The sequence below is a fragment of the Lethenteron reissneri genome, chromosome 27 (genome assembly GCF_015708825.2).
Source record: "Lethenteron reissneri isolate LAM-NWPU_2019-01 chromosome 27, ASM1570882v1, whole genome shotgun sequence".
Classification (NCBI taxonomy): Eukaryota; Metazoa; Chordata; class Hyperoartia; order Petromyzontiformes; family Petromyzontidae; genus Lethenteron; species Lethenteron reissneri.
In genome coordinates, this window is record NC_083805.1 from 9089798 (window position 1) to 9105360 (window position 15563).

Here is a 15563-nt window from a genome sequence, read left to right on the forward strand (position 1 = left end):
GTATCATAACAGTATAATGGTATAATAACAGTCGCGTAAATTAATAATTCGGTGCCATGTCAGTCCACTGCTGAATGCACCCCCTCCCCGCCACCATAGGGGTGGTTTGACCATACTTCACCATGCCGGTCAAGTGCTGGTTGATGAAGGGGGGCAGCCCAGGACCGGTTCAAATATCGCTCCAACACTGATGTTAGCCGTTGCCAGGAACTGAAGTCAGGTCGCCAAGTTCACAGCAACTGTGGTTCGCAGGCCACTATGCTCAGGTAGCATACTCACTTTTATCTTACGAAACTCGTGCCAAAATGAAGATTCTTCACAATTTATAACAACGCAGCACACTTATTACCTTACTATGCGCGTTTCTGTGAAGCATTCCGGGCAACAGAATTAATCAATAAGACATCCACCCCTCTCTCCGTGTGTAAATAGATGGATGTTGAGCCACCAGGCCACATGGGCTATTCAGCATGTTTCAACAAAACGGTTTTTATGTTTAATAACACGTTGTATTGACGTGGAGAGACATAATTAACAGGTTTGTTTGTGCGTGTATTATTAAAGTTAGACGCCTTACTTTTTTCGCTGTAGTCAACCAGTTTCGTGAGCTTCCAAGCTCGCTTAGACCGGCTCGACACAACACAGCATGGGAAGATGGCCCATCCACACTGCTTGCATCACGCGGGTTGTGCCAGTCACACGAAACACCCCCACACTTTGGTAGAATCAGCAGCCTTGCCGGTGGGATGCACTGGAGTGTAATTAGTTTGGGTCGTGCCATTTTCCGCAGGGGTGCCAAAAGTAATGAGGCATTAAACAAGGACGCTAACAAAACGTCTACACTTTGTGTTGATGCTTCTCACACTAATAATACACTTTTTATTATGAGGCACAAGCTTTAACATTGCCAATTCTGGATAAAGTGCATGCAACCTTGTGCAGTCATAGAAAGGGCCTGCAATGGACTCTGTTGTCGCCTTAGGCCTGGGAAGCAAACGCATTGTCTTCATTGCTGAGACAACTGGAAAAAAACTGGTTCTTAATCAGCAGAATGGACAAGGCTACATTTGCTAATGAAATCAATGCAGGCTGCTCGTCTTATATTGCATGGTGGTCATACAATTCTCAATACAAGAAGAAAAACATGTCATTTGGGTTCGGAAATGGCAGAGAAGACTTTTTTTATCTTAAAGTCCTTCGCACCAGTTGTGAAGTACAGTATTCTACAAACCGAATGTTCTTCCCAACATTAGCCACAAGCATATCAGCCCTATCACCACGAAAAGCCAATTATGGAATGTATTATACTGGTAGGAACCTCCTGGTTACACCAGCCCAAAGGGGATTATTGTGTCCGTCGTGCAGGGAGGGGCTGGGTGGGGAGGGAAATGCTGGGTGGGGAGGGGCTGGTGGGGAGGGGCTGGGTGGGGAGGGTGGGGGGGGCTGGGTGGGGAGGGTGGGGCTGGGTGGGGGGTAGGAAGAGTGGGGCTGGGTGGGGAGGGGCTGGTCACCCCGTGGTGCCCTTATAAAACTCAACGTTTAACCTACTCACGCCGGTTTGTGCCCGCCCTCACAGTCGGGCATATTTGCGGAATACACCACGCCGCCGTTGACCCTGGCCGTTGACCCTGGCCATTGACCGAGCAACCCAACGTTCCTACCAGCTCCCTCCGCAGGAATGTGTTAGAATGATATCTTGTGCCAAGTGAGTTTACTCTTTTTCTTGATCGAGATTCATTTGATAAGATGAAGATTCCCCAAAACAAAATCACTACATCCACCTTCTATATGAAGCCCCATCGTCACCAACACTTGCATGGAGTGAGTTTATGGCCTCAGCCCAGTCACCAACGACTGTACAAAAAAGCCAACAAGTAACATTTGGTTCTGAACTTAATTTGCGTAAATTCCAGCTTTGAGAATAAAGAAAATACTACATTGCTTTGACTGCAAGTAGATCTGTGATATCCGCTTCTGTGTGCCGTTCTCTACAATGAGCTATTGTTCTGCCCCTTCCTAGACTTCCAAATATTTTTCCCCGTCTTGTGACATGATGCTGAAAGCACTCATCATAAAATTGGGGTAAAATAATAATAAAAACACTTACAGTCAGAGGCAGAGCCAGGATTTTCAGGTAAGGGGGGGGGGGCAACACCTCCAGCAATGAAAACTGATAGTTATTAATAAGTAAGCACTTGTGCCTTGCTTTTATTCGACGCGTGTGCGGCGATGGCGCATGGCCTGGAAGTATGCTACACAGTGGCAGTTTGGGTCGCAAAATGCCGATTTATTACTAATAAACCCCAGTGATCCAATCGAAATGAGGGATTTCGATCGGATCATTGGTGGGGGGGGGGGGGGGGCACGTGCCACCCCACCCCACCAGCTCCGCCACTGCTTCCAGTGACTCTGTCTCGGTGCTAAACAATGCAATGAAGCACATTCAAAGTTGCTGCTGGAGTTGCGCGAGCACAACATTTTTCATGCAATCCGTTTTGGCACAACTGTGAACAGCTGAGTCAATTCTCGAGTTTGTTTCGTTTAACCACGTGAGAGCTCGTGAGAGGTCGAGAGACCTGAATGAGTCGTATTTGCGAGAGTCACCTATGTCACCAAAATGACAAAAACACATTCCTCCTGCGGAGGGAGCTGGTAGGAACGTTGGGTTGCTCGGTCAATGGCCAGGGTCAACGGCGGCGTGGTGTATTCCGCAAATATGGCCGACTGTGAGGGCGGGCACAAGCCGGCGTGAGTAGGTTAAACATTGAGTTTTATAAAGGCACCACGGGGTGACCAGCCCCTCCCCACCCAGCCCCACCCTCCCTCCAACCACCCAGCCCCACCCTCCCCACCCAGCCCCTCCCCACCCTCCCCTCTCCACCCAGCCCCACCCCTCCCATTTTTGGATGCACGACAGACGGACGGACAGACACAATAATCCCCTGTGGGCTGGTGTAACCAGGAGGTTCCTACCAGTACAAGCTAAACAAAGTACTGCAATAACCAATCAAAACAAAGTACAGCAATAACGAATGCAAATAAAAAACGCTGCATCATTGTTTTGTATCATAGGGTCGTCTTCTCTTTTTGAGATTGAGCGTACACTATCACAGTATTCCCAAGTTATTTACGAACTTACTATCTGCGATTTTGGCTATCCGCGAATTGCATCTCGAACTCTACACGACTGCATCGAGATAAAAAAAAAAACAATAAAGTGATGAGAGAGAATGTAATGCGAGAAAGGAGATAAAGTGACGAGAGATAACGTGATGAGATAAAGAAATGAAAGATACATGTTTTTTTACGTATTTAATAGCTAATTTGTGTATTTAAGGTAATCCATTAAAAAGTTTTTCGTCGGCCAATATTATTATCCGCGAAATTTGCTATTCATGAGCATCTCCGGAATGCATATCTCGCAAATAACGAGGGAATACCGGACACATTACATGTTGAACAATGCCCGAACAACGTGTTTTTCCCATATGAGTCTCTCCCACATACACACACATACACAGCTCATTCAACAAGCCCTTGACTTCAGTGTCCCTGCCCCTCCCCCACTCTCCAAGTGGGAGAGCCAGAGGGTGTCAAGTGATGAAGGGTTGTGACATCACTTTCATTTTTACTTGCACGGAGAATGCCAATCGCTTTGATTATTTCACATTTGCCCTGCGACAGGGACGGCGCTTCTAGTTCTGCACATTCCATTTCGCAGGGTTCCGCCAACTTATTTCCCCATGGATCAAATGATAAAATTAGTATGCGGATGTCTGGCCACGTGATGTCATTCATCATGCGTGCAGGCGTTATGATACCACGACATCGTGACACCGTTGCGTCTGTACTTGTGCCCACTAATCTGTACCTAGTTTCTAGCTCTCAGATACAGGTATTACTGGTAAGAACCTCCTGGTTACACCAGCCCACAGGGGATTATTGTGTCCGTCGTGCAGGGAGGGGCTAGGTGGGGAGGGTGGGGAGGGGCTGGGTGGGGAGGGTGGGGAGGGGCTGGGTGGGGGGTGGGAGGGGTGGGGCTGGGTGGGGAGGGGCTGGTCACCCGTGGTGCCTTTATAAAACTCAACGTTTAACCTACTCACGCCGGCTTGTGCCTGCCCTCACAGTCGGGCATATTTGCGGAAAACACCACGCCGCCGTTGACCCTGGCCATTGACCGAGCAACCCAACGTTCCTACCAGCCCCCTCCGCAGGAATGTGTTTAAGCAGCAGTAAACTCCAGGCTGGGTGGTTAGATCAATTCAACTCAAGATTTGGGGCATTCATAATCTACTGTAGATATATATTTTGTGTCTCACTAGGTTTAAACGCAAATGTTTATTACAGTATGATAAATAAGGATAGGTTTTTGCAATAAAACAGGTGTTAAGATGTTCAAACACCGAATAGATAGCTTGTGCAAGGAATCAAGTCTGCACTAACAACACATACTTGTGGTGAACATGCAAATAAACACGATATTTAAAGCTCCTCACGCCGAGCCGTACATGCCCTGATGCGTATGGCATTGTCTTTGTGCTGTCCGCCTTGTGGCGTTCTCCGGTCTGACACTGGTGAGACTAGGCCATCAAGAAGGATGTCTCTGGTGTAGGCCAATCAGTTTCAGAGACGATGCCATATATTATTAGAGCATAATAGGGAACGTTTTGAGCTCCAAACATGACCGGTTATATATGTATGTTCATTGTATTATTGGTGCTTGTGTACAATGGCGGAGCCAGGATTTTCAGGTAGCGGGGGGCAACCCCTCCAGCAATGAAACACGATAGAGGAGTTGTTAGTGAGTGAGGACTTGTGCCTTGCTTTTTATTCGAGGCGTGTGCGGCGATGGCGCAGCCATCGATCGAGGGTCGAATTCGAACCGCGTTGTGTGATCGGCATCGCGCTCGCTGAAGGTGAATGCCTTCAGCAGGGAAGTCGTGTACTGTATACGCAACTGTGCACAATTCTGTGAGTCACTTATAACTGCTTTATAATTGCCAATTATGGACTCAGACTATTGACCTATCATCTCATAGAGTCCCTGGCAACATAATAATATGCTACACAGTGGCAGTGGGGGTCGCAAAATGCCGATTTATTTACAAAGAAATCCCAATGATCCGAATGAAATTAGGGATTTCGATCGGATCATTGGCACGTGCCCCCCCCTCCCCCCACTGGCTCCGCCAGCGCTTGTGTACCACTACTAACGAAGCATTACCAAATCATGTGTTTTTAGGAATGGTGGTTCGCCGATACAAACACTATCCAGGCTCAACCTTGTTGGCGCAGTGGTTAACACTCTGTGCCTCAGAGTGAAGGAGGACCTGGGTTCGATTCTCGACTCGGGTGCCTCTCTGTGTGCAATTTGTCTGTTCTCCTCCTGTGCTGCATGTGTTTTCTCCGAGTTCTACAAATGTCCAACCAGAGCTAACTAAATAAAAAAAAACCATGTCACTGGTTCTCGATTTGAAGTTTTCGTGACTGCAAGGATCCATATACTCTTTGGTTCTTTCGGTAAAGTCACGTAGGTGAAAATAAAAAATAACATAACATCAAAATGAGAATAACTAATACAATTTTTTTTATTAAATGTAGTTATTCTCATTTTTATTTTATAATTATTTTATTCTTATTTTTATTTTCACCTACGTCACTTTACCGAAAGAACCAAAGACCATGTCACTGGTATTGGCCAAACATCCTAATGCTGAAAATTACTCAATTGGTATTATTTCTGGTTGCCCAACGAATACATTTTAAGGTCGCACTCATGACACACAAAGTGATTGCCACAAATGAACCGCAGCACTTTGCTAATCTCGTCAAAGAGCATAAACCACCGAGCAAACTCCGGTCATCCTCGCAGAAGCCACTTTTGGCTAACCATTGCATAGCTTCTGCGGCCGTTCGGAACGCTCTTCCTTCCGATGCTAGGAAGCCACTGGAGCTATGCACTCTTCAATCTAGATGTGTTTTCTTGTCCTTCCACCGCACCTCCGGTTGGTACGGTGTGCTGTGGTGCCACAACGACGGGGCCGCTCTGCCGAACCAGGGAGCCGCCCGGCTTCCCCCACCGCACTGCCCCCCATCACCCGCCCCACATAAGCACACACCCGCACGCATTCCCCCCCCCCCATAGAGCTGGAAGGGAAGGTCACCTGATCGACCGGTTTTTATCCGAGAGACCCTTATCGGGATTAATTCTCACGGTTTCCGGCGATCAGGGAATTGGATGACCTCCCCGTGCTACGTGGCACCGCGGCGCTGCGGCCGGCCTTAATATGGTAGGTCGTGGCGTGGGGCATTCGGCCACCGCGGTTGAGGCGCATTTCCCCCCACACACACTCCCACGGGTCGACGGGGCGAGCAGGGGAGGCACGGGACAGCATGAATAGCGGGGTCACAGGGGCTGTTGCGCATAGTCATGGAGGGTTGGGATAATTGCGCTTGAGCGCGCAAGCCCCATTGGTAGGAAGGGTAAGGGAGTAATTAGGATTTACGCCTTGCACGCAGCACACTGATTAGCATATCAACAGCGCCTGGGGACTGCCGTGCGCGGGCTTGGGGTGCACGAGCCCATTGTTCAGCGCAGCATCCCCTTTGGGAGGTAGGGAGGATAAATAGAGGAGCGCAGAGGGGAAACCGCTCTCTTACTCCAGCGCCAGGCGACCAGACGCAGCTCGAGCCAGCGACCCGGACGTCCGTGCGACGCACCGAGGCACGCGGTTAACACAAGGATCAGCGGACCGCCGTGGACACTTAACAGTGAGTAAGAAGGGGAATTAGAATCATAGCCGATAAATAGGGAATAGGTGCCGGTTTAGTGGAATAGGCCAGCCTCGTCGACTCACTAATTCAACATTAGTTATCAGGTAATAAATCATTAATAGCGAAGCGTGGTCTCGCGTGATCTTGTCGTGCAGTGTGAGCGTGTGGGAACGCGTGTGGTACTGTGTGTGCGTAAGCTCGCAGCGTGCGTAATCGGCGTCCCCCAGGTGCGCGATCATAGCGTAATCGGCTGCGCATTGTTGTACGGTTTATCTCGCGCGCACGGCGGCGGCGACTTTAGTCGTTGTGTCGGCGTGTGCCCCGCTTGCGTGTGCTCGTTACGTGTTATAAGTGTGAACGCGTGTAGTACGGTGTAGGCGTAAGCTCTCGTCGTGCGAAATCGGCGTACCCCAGGTGCGCGATTGTAACGTGAGCGGCCAGCGCGGCGCAGAGAAGCGCAAGAGTGAGTGCCGTACGGAGCTGTGTGTGTGGGTGTGCGCGTACGTAATTAACCATGCCTGCTACGCGGACCCGCGGTGGAGTGGAATCCTCGGGCGACGGCTCCCACCCCATGGGTGAGGAACTTAGCAGCGGTTCGCTTAGCAGCGGGGGGGCGATTGATGATGCTAGCCCGGCCGTTAACATTATCGAGGGAGGGATCTCGGGGGCTAGCGACCCCCACAAATTGGTGTCAGAAGCGGTACGGACCCCCGCGTTACCTCACGCTAAAATAAGACTAATATTTACCGGCCGGGGGGCCCCTTCGTGGAAGGCATTCGCCCGCAATCTCTTAGGGGCCAAGGAAATTAATGGATGGACGGACGCGCAGGCAGTACGTCAACTTAATATGAATCTTGATGGGCGGGCAGCCGATTTTGTAGAAGCGTTACCCGCGAGCGCACAGACACAGCTAGAGGAGCTGATGCGCCGACTCGATCAGCGTTTTGGCACGCGTGACGAGGAGGAAGCAAAATCGGCCTTAGAGGCGCGCCGGCGCCAACCTGGCGAAGATCTACGTGATTACGCCGAGGATGTGCGTGAGTTAACAAAGATCGCACGCCCGGGGTACGCAACTGATGTTATTGAGGAACTGGCCGCCGAGAAAATCCAGCGGTACCTGTCTCGCACGGCGTGGTGGCAGCCAGACATGAGCTGCCCACGTCTTCCGTTTAACACCCTTGTCGAGCGCGCACGTAAGTGTGAAAGAATTCACAGCGAACGCGCGCAGCTCCGGGGGCTGGGACGAGAGCGCGCCATTGCGAGCCTGCTCTCGGAAGACGAGGAGGAGGGACAGGAGCTCGCGAGGACGGTAAGGGGCCGGGAAAGAGAGCCACAGAGACCCAGCGAGACGACCCCGGGGTGGGTAGCCGGGTTACAGGCCGGCATGGGAGATATGATAACCCAAGTAGGTGAGAGGGTAACTCACGTAGGTGAAAGGGTAACCCAGGTACGCGAGGAAGCAAATAAAAATATGACCAAACTGCAATCCTCCGTTGAGACCATCCGATCCGAAATGGGGGACCTACGCGCCACGGTGGGAGGGTTATCTGGGAGGGTAGCCCGACTAGAGGCGGAGGGTGGACAGCGGCGTAATGGGGGGGGAGGGAGCGGACAGGGGACCCGCTACGGAACCGCCCCCCCTCCCCGGGCATGTTATATGTGCGATCGCCGAGGGCATCTAGTGAGGGACTGTCCTGAAATCACCCGAGCGAGACAGACGCGGGGGTTAAACTCCAACGCCCCCTAGAGAGCGGACCAACTAGGGGTGCAATCGACGCGGTCCCGATACAAATGGACGATAATGAGAATAATGGCGAGCGAGTGATCTCCACACAGGTTCCAGCAACAACGCCCACGGAAACGGTGACTCCTGGCGACTGGCTACGGGAGCTGGTGGCGGGGATCACGGGGGCCACGTCGCTGGTGGAAGGGGAGGTTAACGGAGTGCGTACCCGAATCCTGCTGGACACGGGGGCGGTGGCCTCGCTCGTGAGCGCAGCGCACTGCAGCGCGATCGGGGTCGACGTGCGTCACCTGCAGGCACCGGACCGCGCGCTGCACACGGCGAGCGGAGCCGGAATGGGGCTGCTGGGGAGAGCCACCCTAGAGGTCCGCATAGGCAGTCAGGTGTGCACCCAGGAGTTCTACGTGTCGAGTGCGTTGTGTCACGAGTGTATCGCAGGTACCGACCTCTTAGAACGGCTGGGACTCAACGTGCAACCCCGCCAGCGATGCGCCACCATGGAGAGCAACGGCGAGCGGATACCGTTCCTGGGACGAGAACCGACGCGCCGCCGCTTTGCACCTGTGGCCGCTATCCTGACGACGGCAGTCACCATCGGCCCGCTCACCGAGATGCTGGTGCCGGTGGCAACATCCCCCACCGACCCCGCGCTCCGACCATCAGGGGAGGTAATGCTAACTCCTCACCCGGAGTTGGCAAAACGGTATGGGGTTGTGGGATCCGCCACGTTGGTAAACGCAGATGGGGACCGATTGTTTATGCGGATGTTTAACCCCCACAATACCCCCGCGATACTGCGACGGCGCACCCCGATAGCCACAGTACACCCCCTGCACGCACGCCACTCTAACGACTCGGTGTTCGCACTCTGGGCTGAGGACCCCGGTCGTCCTGAGGGTGAGCAGGACCTGGCCTGGCGAGTCGGCCCGACTCCCCGAGCCGAGGTCGTTCCCCTGCTCGACGCGTTACATGTACCATGGGCGGACTTACCTAAGGGAGAGGCCGATCGGCTGCGCGAGTTACTGCGGGAGTATGCCGACGTGTTCAGCGAACACGACTCGGACGTGGGTCGGACCGACCTTGTTAAGCATCAAATTGACACCGGTGCAGCCCGACCCATCAAACTCCCTGCGTACCGAGTGGGCGCACCCGAACGCGTCCAAATCAAAGAGGCAGTTGGGGACATGCTTCGCGATAACATAATTCAGCCCTCGGCGAGCCCCTGGTCAGCCCCGGTGGTACTAGTAACGAAAAAGGATGGGTCAACCCGATTCTGCGTCGATTACCGTAAACTAAACGCAGTCACGCTCGGCGATGCCTTCCCCATACCTCGCATCGACGACACCTTCGACAGTCTCGCAGGAGCGCGGTATTTTTCCACCCTCGATCTGGCGTCCGGTTACTGGCAGGTGGAGATGACGGAGGAGGATCGGCCAAAAACAGCATTCACCACCCCGATGGGCCTGTTTGAGTTTCGAGTGTTGCCGTTCGGACTCACTAACGCGCCCGCGACGTTCCAGCGGTTGATGGAGTTGGTGATGCGGGGCTTGCAGTGGGAACAGTGCCTGATTTACTTGGACGATGTGATAGTGTTCAGTAGATCTTTGTCTGAGCATTGGTCCAGGCTTCGAGAGGTGTTCCAGCGGCTGCGAGCGGCTCATCTCAAGCTCAAGCCACGTAAGTGTTACATCGCACAACGCGAGGTGGGGTACCTCGGGCATCGCGTCAGCGAGGCAGGCGTGCGCACCGATCCGGAGAAGGTACGCGCCGTAGTGGAGTGGCCACGGCCAAGGAATCTGACGGAGATCAGATCATTTTTGGGGCTCGCCACCTATTATCGTCGATTTGTAAAGGGATTCAGCGAGATTGCACGCCCCCTCACCCAACTCACCTCCCCTAAGCACCCCTACCAGTGGACGGGGGCCTGCCAGACGGCCTTCACCACTCTCAAAGACCACCTCACCCACGCCCCCACCCTCGCTTTCCCCGATTTTACCACCGATTTTATTTTGGACACCGACGCCTGCAGCAGCGGGCTGGGCGCGGTGTTGTCACAGGTACAGGATGGGGCGGAACGAGTCATCGCGTACGCCAGCCGGACCTTGAGTGGGGCCGAGCTGAACTATTGCGTGACCCGCCAAGAGTTGTACGCCGTGATTTTCGCATGCAAACAGTTCCGACCGTATTTGTACGGCAGGAGATGTCGCGTACGCACTGACCATTATGCTCTGCAGTTTCTTCTTACATTCAAGGAGCCGCGGGGGCAGATGGCCCGGTGGTTGGCGCAGTTGCAGGAGTACAACCTGCAAATCGAGTATCGGGCTGGCCGGACGCATGCAAACGCGGACGCCTTATCGAGGCGACCCACGGTGTACGCCGAGACGAGGGCGGAGGAGGCCTGCCCGTGTTTCACGGCGGGACGCTGCCGGCAGGCAACGGACCCCCGAGAGGCCGCGGCCACTGACCCCCCCCCAGCGAGGGAGAGTGCAGTGTGCGCCACAGAAACCCTCACAGGTGGCACTGAGGATCCCGTCGACCGCCCGGCAAGCGCGGGACCCGCGGCTCGGGACCCGATCGGACGGATCCAGGAGGACGTCGGCTGCGCCTTCCCGGGCCTAAACGACGAGCAGCTGAGACAGACCCAGCAGCGAGATCCGGATCTGGCGGCAGTGGAGGCGGCACTGCGGGAGGAAAAGAGCGCCCTACCAGGACCCTGGAGCGGTTTGTATGCCCGGTTGTGTGTGCGGAACGGAGTGGTACGGGAGTTAACCGAGGCCGGCCAGCCGGGGGGCATCTGTGTTCCTGCCCAGGTGCGACCCCAGCTGCTACGGCTGGTGCATGACCACCCACTCGGGGGCCATGATGGGGAACGGCGCACCCGGGAGACCCTGCGTCGCCAGTATCTCTGGCCCAAATTGGCACAAGATGTGGCCGCCTGGGTGCAGGGCTGCCGGGCCTGTCAGCAGTGTGGGCAAAAGCCGGCGAGGTACCAGGTACCCCTGAGGCCGTTCCGAGTCAGTCGGACGAATCAGTTGGTCGGAATCGACCTGCAGGGGCCCTTTCCACGATCCCACCGGGGCAACCGATATATTCTCGTAGCGGTGGAATACTTCACCCGCTACCCCGTGGCGGTGGCTATCCCAGATAAAACAGCCCTTGTAGTGGCCCGGGCCTTCGTGGAAAACTATGTACTTAAGTGCGGGATCCCCGAACGAGTCATTACCGACCAGGGTAGTGAATTCGAGGCCGAATTATTTCAGGCGCTGTGCCGAGAGTTCGGGATCCAGAAGGACCGAACCACGGCGTATCACCCCCAGGCGAACGGGATGGTAGAGAGGATGAACCAGACTCTGGCCGGGAAGCTTAAACGCATGGCGGCCGCGAATCAACAGGACTGGGACGAACACCTTCCCTATGCCCTGTTCGCCTACACCACCGCCGTTCACACCTCTACAGGACAGACCCCGTTCCTAATGATGTTTGGTCGCGAGTCTCGCCTGCCCGCAGATCTGCTGTTCGGTGTTCCTCCGCCGCAACGGGAGGAAGGGAGCCACCCCGTGGAGCACTTGCTGGAGACCCTGCGAGGGGCCAGGGGCCGAGCCTGCCCGCACGGAGAGGCCGCGCACCAGCGGCAAGAGCAGGGCGCCCGACCCCGTATGGAGCCCCCCTTCTACACTGCGGGCTCCGAGGTGTGGCTGTACACTCCCCGCGTCGGTGCCGGACAGGTGGGGAAGCTGACCACCTACTGGCGAGGACCCTGGATTGTGAGACGGCAGATCTCACCATGGACGGTGCTGATTCAGGGAGGAGAGAGGGGCCGGGAGATGGTGGTCAACATCCGCCGACTGAAGCCGTGGCGAGCAGCCCCCGAGGGGGGGAGCCCCGCCGTCCAAGTACCCCGAAACCCCGGGGTCCCCCCACCCCCCGTGCCCGGGGGCCTCGCGCAGTACATGGGCCCCACGGAGCCCCGGGCTCCGAGGGGCCCCGGGCGGGGCCGGGGGCGACGAGGACGGCGACCCTTAAACCCCACCGCCTCTGAGTTTGTTCCCCAGCCCGCAGGTGCCAGAGGCCGAGGGGAGCCGTTGGAATGGAGGAGGAGACCACCGCCGGAGCCCCAGGAGACGGAGCCGCCACCCCCGAGGCCAGCCACAAGGGCCGGGCGGATCCCGCGGACCCCGCGGCGATACCTCGTGGGGGCAACCCAGGCGAGGTGCTCCAGTCAACCCGGGACGGGGACTGGCACCCCGGGGGGCTATGTGGTGCCACAACGACGGGGCCGCTCTGCCGAACCAGGGAGCCGCCCGGCTTCCCCCACCGCACTGCCCCCCATCACCCGCCCCACATAAGCACACACCCGCACGCATTCCCCCCCCCCCATAGAGCTGGAAGGGAAGGTCACCTGATCGACCGGTTTTTATCCGAGAGACCCTTATCGGGATTAATTCTCACGGTTTCCGGCGATCAGGGAATTGGATGACCTCCCCGTGCTACGTGGCACCGCGGCGCTGCGGCCGGCCTTAATATGGTAGGTCGTGGCGTGGGGCATTCGGCCACCGCGGTTGAGGCGCATTTCCCCCCACACACACTCCCACGGGTCGACGGGGCGAGCAGGGGAGGCACGGGACAGCATGAATAGCGGGGTCACAGGGGCTGTTGCGCATAGTCATGGAGGGTTGGGATAATTGCGCTTGAGCGCGCAAGCCCCATTGGTAGGAAGGGTAAGGGAGTAATTAGGATTTACGCCTTGCACGCAGCACACTGATTAGCATATCAACAGCGCCTGGGGACTGCCGTGCGCGGGCTTGGGGTGCACGAGCCCATTGTTCAGCGCAGCATCCCCTTTGGGAGGTAGGGAGGATAAATAGAGGAGCGCAGAGGGGAAACCGCTCTCTTACTCCAGCGCCAGGCGACCAGACGCAGCTCGAGCCAGCGACCCGGACGTCCGTGCGACGCACCGAGGCACGCGGTTAACACAAGGATCAGCGGACCGCCGTGGACACTTAACAGTGAGTAAGAAGGGGAATTAGAATCATAGCCGATAAATAGGGAATAGGTGCCGGTTTAGTGGAATAGGCCAGCCTCGTCGACTCACTAATTCAACATTAGTTATCAGGTAATAAATCATTAATAGCGAAGCGTGGTCTCGCGTGATCTTGTCGTGCAGTGTGAGCGTGTGGGAACGCGTGTGGTACTGTGTGTGCGTAAGCTCGCAGCGTGCGTAATCGGCGTCCCCCAGGTGCGCGATCATAGCGTAATCGGCTGCGCATTGTTGTACGGTTTATCTCGCGCGCACGGCGGCGGCGACTTTAGTCGTTGTGTCGGCGTGTGCCCCGCTTGCGTGTGCTCGTTACGTGTTATAAGTGTGAACGCGTGTAGTACGGTGTAGGCGTAAGCTCTCGTCGTGCGAAATCGGCGTACCCCAGGTGCGCGATTGTAACGTGAGCGGCCAGCGCGGCGCAGAGAAGCGCAAGAGTGAGTGCCGTACGGAGCTGTGTGTGTGGGTGTGCGCGTACGTAATTAACCATGCCTGCTACGCGGACCCGCGGTGGAGTGGAATCCTCGGGCGACGGCTCCCACCCCATGGGTGAGGAACTTAGCAGCGGTTCGCTTAGCAGCGGGGGGGCGATTGATGATGCTAGCCCGGCCGTTAACATTATCGAGGGAGGGATCTCGGGGGCTAGCGACCCCCACAGTGCTACGTACGGAGTTGAAAGACGTTCAACATACATACACGTATTAATTCTAGATTTGAAGCTTTCGTGACTGCAAGGATTCATATTCTTAGGTTTTTTTCGGTAAAGTTACGTAGGTAAAAAAATTGAAAATTAAAATTAATAAATGTAAAATAAAAATAAAATCACGACGTTTCGGAGGCAACCCAAGCCTCCGTCTTCAGGTGGAACCGTCACAGCACGATCGCTGTATCAAGTAAGAAACATTCCAAGAAAACAGTCCTTGTATATATACTGGTTGAGGGTGGGATGAGCCAATTGTGAGGTTCAGTGCGGCCTTTGTTGTGTAGACTGGTTGAAAAGAGTTGTTAAGGTGAGGCTTTTTTTAATTTTAATTTTTTACCTACGTGACTTTACGGAAAAAAACCTAAGAATATACATACACGTAACAACACCGCCCCCTGCTGGCAAAACGTAGCAGGACCCTCCTGGCCGAAACTACCGCTGGACGGCGTCGGAAAGTATCTCATGAACCAAATGCAGCTCTGACGTTAACATCTCATCGACGTCTTCTTGGTTCTTTCGGTAAAGTCACGTAGAAGGGAAATAATAAAATATTACCAATAAAACATAATAAAACAATTCTCACGACGTTTCGGCCACAACGCAAGCAGCCGTCCTCAGGTGAAGAACAGCGTCAGACGCTGTCTTCCCGACATACCTGTTCTTCACCTGAGGACGGCTGCTTGCGTTGTGGCCGAAACGTCGTGAGACGCTGTCTTCTCGACAGACCTGTTCTACATCTGAGGACGGCTGCTTGCGTTGTGGCCCAAACGTCGTGAGAATTGTATTTTATTCTGTTTTATTTTTATTATTTTATTATTTCCCTTCTACGTGACTTTACCGAAAGAACCAAGAAGATGAATCCCTGCAGTCACGAAAACTTTAAATCGAAATCTTATCGACGTGTTGGAGGACTGGCACAGTGACAAACCACTACAGAGAGAGAGAGGCGGCATTAAGGATCGCCCTCCCGCACTGAATCACAGCACAGTTATCAATCGACGGAGGCAACTAAATGTAACTGAATTTCAGGATGCTGTACATCATGTAGCATCTACAATGCGCGTAGTTTTACGTCCGTTGCCTCTGACTGATTTTTCAAACAATCTCTGTCATAGCACGCTTATGCCATGCTCATTGTTGCATCCTCTCTATCTATATATAGTCTGCTGTGGTTAATGTTTCCAATTTTCATACTTTAGAGAACATTTCAAGACTACTAAACCCGTGCCTTCAGAGCGGTGGATCACGAGCGTGCACAACCACACCCGCCAATAGTGTTCGTGACAATGACAATGATGCACAGGTAA

At 54.4% G+C, this 15563-nt stretch overlaps 1 protein-coding gene across 4 annotated transcripts in view; it reads right to left on the reverse strand.

Moving 5' to 3' along the window:
• Nucleotides 1–15563, reverse strand: part of LOC133348511 (acetyl-CoA carboxylase-like) — a 103944-nt gene that overhangs the window by 81615 nt on the left and 6766 nt on the right. The gene's annotated exons all lie outside the window — the stretch shown is intronic.